The following is a 9,162-nucleotide window of genomic DNA, read 5'->3' on the forward strand; positions in this document are numbered from 1 at the left end:
TGGCTACACTCCATGACCCAAAGCAGCTTGGGGAGGAAAGGGTTTGTATCACTCACAGTTCCTATAAGTTCCTCAGCAAAAGCAGTGAGGGCAGGAACTCAAGCAGGGCAGAAACCTGGAGGCAGGAGCTGGTGCAGAGGCCATGGAGGAGTGCTGCTTATGGGCTTGTTTCTCATGATTTGCTCAGCCTGCTTTCATACAGAGCCCAGGACCTCCAGCCCAAGGATGGCCCCACCCACAATGAGTGGATTGCTCCTCATCAATCACTATTAAAATTTCCCATAGGCTTACTTATAGCCCAGTCTTAATGGAAACATTTTCTCAGTTTGAGGTTCCTTCCTCTGATGACGCTAGCTGTTGTCAGATCGACCTTAAACTAGCCAGCACAGCTTCCCAGAGGAAGTGTCATCCAAAACAATAAGCCAGCCAGTTCTGGTGACAAAAGACAGGCCATCCTGTCTCAGAGGAATGTTTGTAGTTATGTGTGTTTACATTAAGAAAAAAATCAGATCTCAAATAAATAACCTAAGGATGCACTTCCAGGTCTTGGGGGGTGGGGGGAACCAAAAGCAATAGATGTCAGGAAATAAAATTCAGGGAAAAAATTAAAATTAGAGATGAAAAGGGGGGGGGGTGTTACAACTGAAACATCCAGATCATAGTTTGCAAACTTACATTAAAAGAACTAAGAAATATGGACCAAATGAATCTATTTCTAGAGCACTTGACCTGTTAAAAGATACAAACACTTATACATATTTATAACTGGCAACACAATTGAAGTTTTAATAAAAAGTTCCCCTAAAAAAAAAAAAAAAAGCCCAGGACTGGACACATCCACTGAGAAATTCTACCCAATCATTAAAAAGAGCTAATATCAATACTTTTGAAACTGTTCCCCAAAATAAAAAGGGAAGGAACCCTACCTACACATTCAGCAAAGCCAGCATCACCTTCATATCAAAACTAGATAAGAGTACAGACAAGAAGATCAACAGCCAAGCCAATGGACCAGTTTCCCTGATGAAACTCAACAGCAAAATTCTCAGTAAAATACTGGCACATTAAGTTCATGAACACACTAAAAACGTAGCAAAGTGGCTTCATCCAGGGATGAAAGGCTGGTCCCACACACGTAAGTTAATAAATAAAATATAACACAAATATAGAAATAAGGGCAGGAACCATGTGGTTAAAAAGTCCACATCTATTCATGGTAAAAGCTCTCATGAAACTAGGGACAGAAGGAACACGTGACAACATGAAAACCGTCGTCTCTTCAGTCCTTTAGACAACACTAAGTGGGGGAAACTAAAAGCATCTGCTCTAAAGTTAGGAATGAGACAAGAGGCCTACTCTCAGCACTGTTAATGGATGACCTAAATCTTACTGAGAAGAGTAAGACAAGAAATAAAAGAGATACAAATAAGAAAAAAGGTCAAAGTATCCTCATTGGCAAAAAGCAAAACAAACAAACAAAATGTCAGGAGGAGTCCCCTTGGGAGATTTCTCAGCAGTATGAACACTTGCTGAGCAAGCACAGGGACCTGAGTTCAAATCTCTAGCACCTACGTAAAAACCCTGGTATGGCTTTGTGCATATCTATAGCCTCAGAGAAGTGGAGAAGACAAGAGGATCACTAAGCTTGCTGGCTGCCAGCCTAGTTGCAGGTTCAATGAGAGACCCTGCCTCAAGGGAAGAAGATTGAAACACTCACGATCCTCTTTTGGCCTCTATGTTATACAAGGGAGGGTGGCGCCGCACAGATAACTACACACACATACAAAAAATAAACATAACCAAAGAGATGAAAGATTTTTGCAATATAAACTTTAAAACACTGAAGGAAGAAATTGAAGAATAAACAAGACGGCAAGAACGCCCACGAACACGGACTGTCAAGGTTAATATTGTGAAAATAGCTACGTTGCCAGAAGCCATCTACAGGTTCAACACAATCTCCATTTAAATTCCATTCTTCACAAAACTAGGGAAAACAATCCTAAAACTTGTATAAAAACACAAAAGATCAATAGCTAATGAAATCACAGACAGAGGAAGCATGCTGGAGGAATTCTAATAACTAATCATAAATCGAAGACACATAGCAACAAAAGCCATCTGGTACTGAACCCCACCCCCACCCACCAAGAGATGTAGATGGATGGAATTAAAGGACCCAGAAGAAACTCTCACAGTTACAGCTACCTAATATTGACAAATCTGTCAAAAAAAGAAAAGGGGTGGGGAAACATGAAAAGGGGTGGGGAAACATGAAAAGGGGTGGAGAAACATGAAAAGGGGTGGGGAAAATGAAAAGGGGTGGGGAACAGCCTCTTCAACAGATGATACTCTTCTGTGCACATATGGAAGGATGAGAAACTAATGTGTCTCTTTCCCTATACAAGAATCTATTCAAATGTAGCAAAGACCTCAACATAATAGTGGAAGCTTTGAAATTTCTAGAGAAAACAATCAAACTCCTTAAAGTTAGGGGCATAGGCAAGTACTTCTGAGAACAGGAAAGAGCCCCAAGGATTGATACTTGAGATTAACCGATGTGAAACAGCCTCGCACAGCCAATAGAACAGCTACTAGAGCTGCCGCTCTCTGCCTTCCTAACGCTGCAACCCTTTAACACACGTCTTCATGTTGTGGTGACCCCTGACCATAAAACTATTTTCACTGCTACTTCAAAGCTGTAATTTTGCTATTGTTATGAATCTGATATGAGCAGGATATCTGATATGAGCCCCGCTCCCAAGAAGTTGTAACCCACAGGTAGAGAACCACTGTACTAGAGTAAAAAGGTAGCCTACATCTGAGAAAAAGCTCCACATGTCAGACAGGAGACTGATACCCAGGATACATAAAGAACTGCAAAATGTGTCAAAAAAATAAATCAATAAAGAGAACTAATGCCAGTCTTCAAACAAATGGCAAATAAATACTTCAAGAGTCTTCAGCATTCTTAGCCATCAGGGAAATGCAAATGAATAGTAATTTCAGATTCCATTTCTGCCCAATCAGAACCACTCTTGTGAAGAAAGCAAATGACAACAGGTGCTGGTGAGGATGTAGGGAGGAAGGGCCCTCACCCATGGCTAGTGGGCGTGTAACCTGGAGTAGTCACTTCAGAAACAGCATGGAGGTTCCTCAATAAACCAAGAGTAGAACTGCAATTTGACTCAGCTACACTGTAAACGCCCACTGTCCACAATAGCTGAGAAATAGGACCAACCTCGATATCTATTGATGAATGAATAAAGAAGTAAGAATATGTATGATGAAATAGATCATTCAGATGCTGTCAGACCCTTGGAGTAAATTTAGCATTGAGATGGGACATGAAGACATCCATGGACTGCAGGTACCGGGCACTATTACACACCATGACCCGCATGGCCTTGGAGTCCACTTGGCTGGAGTGACAGGGAGCAGAGACACAATGGACACATATACAGAGAAGCAGCGATTGGGTGGAATTGGGATTGGTTCTGATGAAGATGCAGCAGCATCCTGGAAACTCGGTGTGTTTGTTACTCACAGCTGAAGATGGAGGCAGGCTAGCTAACCTTGGTAAGGCATCTCTGTTAGGGGAGCAGTCTCAGGCCACAGTTCACCTGGGAGGAAGACACTGTGGTAGATACTCTCAGTACATACTTGTCAACATCTCCACACAGACCAGGGAGACCTGCCATGTTCATGGGTCCAAGGCACTGGCATTCTTGACACAGCCATGCTTATGTCAACAGTACACACCCACTCAGGAGATTCATCTATTACATCTATTACACACATCTCCCCCTTTCTTCTTTCTTTTTTTTTTTCATTTTTTCCTTTCTTCTTTCTTAACTGCTCCTGATGCAACTCGACTTCTAATCCAGCTCTGTGCAGTGTCCAGAACCAACAGAGAAAGAAAGAAAGAAAGAAAGAAAGAAAGAAAGAAAGAAAGAAAGAAAGAAAGAAAGAAAGAAAGAAAGAAAGAAAGAAAACGTCTCCACGTCTCTGCCTCTGGGCTCGCTTATTCAGGTCATGCTGCTCAAAAACAGGAAAAACTTGAAAACCGATGGAGTCCTCCTTCCCTGCAGCATGCCTCTCTGGAGGCTGCTTGTCAGAGCCATACCTTGAAGATGACTAGGACCCATATGTGCACATGATCTAAAATCTAACCAGCTCCTAAGTTTACGTGCTTACTCAAACCCCTGAGTGACTCCTTCAAGTCTTAACACTTTCAAAAGCCAGTTGTCTTGGAAGTGCTGTTCCTGCCTCTGGATCCACAAGTTTGTAAGAGCCAGGCCACAAAGTCTTAGTACAATCCTCGTAGGCTTTGGTGAATATCAGCAACATTTTCCAATTTGGTGGGTTATCTCTCTCTCTCTTCGTACCCTTGAGGTGGCTATGTTCATTTGTTGATTGCTTGCAAAGGACAGTGTAACTGGATGCCAGTCCCTTCCTAAGGTTCTGTACCCAGGAGCATGCCTGCCGTTACAGCAGCTCTGTGAACTAGATTCCACTGTGCCTGGTTCTGACATGATTCTGTAAACTCAGTCTTGAATAACAGGTAATCCCCTGGGTTGAGGTAAGATTTTGTTGTGCTTAGCCAGTCAGAATGAGGCCAGGAATTCTCTCCAAGGATACTCTGAATAAATCTGTGTGCATATGGAGCCTTAGGCCCATAGGCTAAACAGGCTTGTTTGATCTTCTTTAAGGATTTAAAAGGCAGTGTCTCATGATAACACACCATTTGGTTTGGATTTTGTGGATCAGATCACACAAACACAGGAAAGCAGTTAAAAATATTAATGTCTTCCCCGATTATCTTGCCCTAAACGAGGTTGCTGTGAAGGGCTAAGTTTACATCATCTTAAGCTCTCAGTGGCCCAGACCCAAGGTACAGTATCACTGTGGGTTGGGTAACCCCATTCTTCTAATTGCTTTCCTCAGTACCAGCATCTGAGGTGTCAGTTAAGTCAGGTCAGGGATAGCATGTGACTCAAAGTTGCCTCTCTGTCCATTCAGGCCCTGGTGGCATACATAGCAAGAGCTGCAGCTGTCACTATCTGTGGCTCTCTCAGGGGCAGAGGGCCCATCCTTTGTAACAGGTACTTAAGTAAGATTCTACAAACCATCAGGGCAGTGGTCTTGCACACCTTTAATTCCAGTACTTGGGAGGCAGAGGCAGGCAGATCTCTGAGTTCAAGGCCATCCTGGTCTACAGAGTGAGTTCCAAGACAACCAGGAATACACAGAGAAACCCTGACTCAAAAAAACAAAAAACAAAAAACAAAACAAAACAAAAAAAAGATTCTAGAAACCAAAAGTAAAAGCGGGAGTTCATTCTGAGGCTTCAGCTGTAGATCTAGCTCTTAACTTTTCTGCTCTTTTTTTCTAAGGAGCCAACCATCCCTTCTTCTGGAAACAGAAGTTCATCTCCCAAACACAGCCTAAGAACTTGTGGGGCAGTAGGCAGTTCTGACAGGCAGAGTCCAGTAGAGTGGCCACCTGAGTACTCTGGAGACCCACTGAGCAAAGTAAATTTGTTCACAAGGGGCGGTAGGAGTTCGGTGATAGCTCCTGAGACCAATGGCTCAGATTTCAGCCCAAACCCCTCACAGCTGCCCCTGCAGGATATGGGTGCTCTATCAGGCAGACAATGCCCCAAACTCCCAGCATTCTAGCTGGACCTTACACCCAGTCATCTGACCACAAGCCAGGCATGCCACGCCCCATACAATAAAAGGGGCGGTTTGCCCCCTCCTCACTCTCTTACTCTTCTCCTCTTCCTCTTGCACGCTTGCTCTCTTACTCTCTCACTCTCCCTCTCCCTCTTTTTCTCTCTCCACTCTTTCTCTTTGTTCTCTTCTCTTGCTTTCCTCTTGCTTCTTCTCCTTTCTCTCTCTCCTTTCCTTCTCTCTACTCAACCAGCATATTCTATCCTTCCTACAATAAAATAACTCATTTATACATTGCCTCCTTTTTAACTAATTCGCAGTGCAGCAAACAGGTCAGCCCCCGGGAGAGAGAGAGAGATCCAGGCCTCAGCAGCAGGCCCACTGCCTTCAGGGAGAAAGAGAGAGAGAGAGAGAGAGAGAGAGAGAGAGAGAGAGAGAGAGAGAGAGAGAGAGAGAGAGCCTCAGCCAGGCCACCAGCCCAGGCCTCTGCCTTTGGAACAACATCTAGTGGAGAATGTGGGCAAATGAATCCTAGTCCTGCACTAACAGAACAGCTGCACTGCTACTCTTTCCCCACGCCCTTGATCCTTTCGTTCCCAGGCCCCAGCAGCACCTGCATGGCCTAGCAGCATCTGGAAACCTATGTCCCTGGCCTCTGGGCAGGCCAAGGTACCACTCCCTTCACTTGTCTCTACCTCTACCACCCACGGACTGGGACACTGTTGCCCCAAACCCTGGACTGAGGTAAAGTCCGCAGACAGGCCCTTTGCACTTGCCTGGTCAGCTCTGTCTCTGGTCTGTAAAGTTACACTACCCTATTAACCTTTTGCTCCTTGGCTGCCTGAGTGATTGCACCCAACAGTTTCCCTGCAGTAGTGCGGTCTTAAAGAGAGTGCATCTGCTTTCATGAGGGTGGAGTGGCCTGTGGAGAGCTCCGCAGGAGGAAAACCACTCTGTTCTGGAGAAACTCAACCCAGCTCCTGTGGTGTACAAACAGACACTGCCTCAAGCTCCCAGCATTCTAGCTGGACCGTACACCCAGTCATCTGACCACTAGCCAGGCATGCCACGCCCCATACAATAAAAGGGGCGGTTTGTCCTCTCCTCACCTCTTGTTTTCTTGCTCCATCACTCTCTTACTCTTCTCCTCTTACTCTCACTTTCCCTCTCCCTCTCTTGCTCGCTCTCTCCTCTCTGCTCTTTGTTCTCTTCTCTTGCTTTCTCTCTCTCCTTCCTCTCCTTTCCTTCCCTTTACTTAACCAGCATATTCTATCCTTCCTACAATAAAATTACTCATTTGTATATTGCCTCCTTTTTAATTAAGGCGACATGCAGCAACGGGTCAGCCCCGGGGTGAGAGAGAGACCTGGGCCTCAGCAACCGGTCCCCTGCCTCCAGGGAGAGAGAGCCTCAGCCAGTCCACCACCCCAGCCCCTCCCCTAGACCCCTCCCCCAAGGAACGACAAGAACTAATGGAGCTGAAATGTTTTTATGTCCTGTCTATGGTTCCTCAAAATCTTCAAAGTACTAACATGTAACAACATGCCTCTAGATTATGCTTGCCTTGTGGTTTACACCCAATGCATACAAGTGGCCTCCTCGCCCTTCTCATGGGAGCATTCCCTTGCCTGACGAATGTGAGTGCCCTGTGGTCAAGGTTCCCATTCAGGCACTGCTTATGAAATCCTGCACGGGTTGGAGGTAGATCTGACTGGAGCATCATGGAATGAAGCAAGACAGACTCGTGTACAGAAAGGCCTCGATGGACTGAGCCGTGCACTCTGACAGAGACCCACCAGTAGTCCAGAAACCCAGAATGTCTGAATGTGGAGGTGGATTTATTGAGCTGAATGAGGCAGCTAGCTAACCTTGGCAGGGCTTCTCTTGTAGGGAAGTAGTCTCAGGGTACTGGAAAGAGGCTGCAGTAGATACTTTCTGCACATGGTGCCCACACCACGCTCCTATCAACAACACACATTCTCTTGGGACCTCATCGGGTTCCCACAGTTACACCGTGGGATGTAGCAGGTAAATGTTGCTGTCTTAATAGGGAAGTCTTCCTATCAATAAGATCCATGTGCATGATCAAAAATAATTCTTAGGGTCTAGCAAAGAAAACATAGCAGGTAAAGTCATCTCACAGAACAAGTGCATTTCTATGCATGCGGTTACACAGTATACATTCCCACCGAAAGTATGTGTCTAAGTAAGTCAGCTATCTTGTGCTGGCAAAACTCTCTGGTTACCAAGGAGGAATATGAAGCTCCCTGTGGGTTTATTTTTCATTACTGATTTTATTTTTCCATCTGAGAGACTGAGCATCTATGGCTCGGATTCTTCCTTTTGCTCACGTTCTTGTGGTTGTCGGCCTTTTTGCTCTAGGTCGGTAATAATTAGTTCTTCAAGTCCTAAGTACTAGAAATTATTTTCTCCTACATTGCTCCTCCTTCCTTGACTTATGTGTGGTATTCTTTTTTTCTTTCTTTTTTGCCTCCTCAAACTTCACTGCTTATATAAGCCCACCTATTCATCTTTTCCTTTGTCATTAATGTGTACCACTGGAGAAGCCGAAGAGAAAACAACCACAGAATAACTCAAAAGCCCTCAAAATGAACACCAAACAAACAAACAAACAAACAAAAAACCAGCAGCAACAACAAAAACTCTCTGGAGAGAAATCAGAACATGGTGTAATGCCGTCATTACCAGAATTGAGATGTGTATAAGCCAAATCTAGAATAGCAGTTTCAGGAATATTCCAGAAGCAAGTGTGAGAAGCTCAAAAGAGGATCCGAACTGAGTCATGTCATCCTACAATCTTGTCTGTTTTACAATTATGAGTGATTTCTAGTCCTTTTGTTGAGATAAAGTAGAGACTAAGTTCAATACCATTTACACATATTCTAAGCATTTTCTAAACATTTGTGTTAAGTGCTTGGATGCATCAGGAGCCAGTGTGGGAGGAGAATAATAATCTCTGCTTTGTGAAGCCCATATTCTAGTAAGGAGAGGTAGATAGCAAGATAATAAAAGGTGAATTACATGATATGTAAGAAAGCAATAAGATAGCAAGATGAGGGGATTAAAAGAATGTGGGATGAGAGACATCTGGGTTTCAGACTTTAAGCAGGATGGAGGCAGGTCTCATTGGGGAAGAGTGCAAAGAAAGGAAGTTGAGGAGATTGGGTGGTGGGGTGATGGATGAACTTGAAGGAGCCAGAGGTGTCAGGAGAGAGGGAGGGAGTGGTAGGTACACAAAGGGAGAAGTGCCGGGTGGGACTGAAGTTATGGGAGGGGAATTGTTTCTTCCTTTCTTTCTTTCTTTCTTTTTGTTTGTTTGTTTCTCTGTATAGCCCTGGCTGTTCTCAAACTCAGAAATCCTCCTGCCTCTGCCTCCCAAGTGCTGGGATTAAAGACATGTGCCACCACTGCCTGGCTGGGGGATTGCTTCTTCTTCTTCTTTTTTTTTTTTTATATATATATATAT

Source organism: Mastomys coucha, unplaced genomic scaffold, assembly GCF_008632895.1.
Source record: "Mastomys coucha isolate ucsf_1 unplaced genomic scaffold, UCSF_Mcou_1 pScaffold12, whole genome shotgun sequence".
Lineage (NCBI taxonomy): Eukaryota > Metazoa > Chordata > Mammalia > Rodentia > Muridae > Mastomys > Mastomys coucha.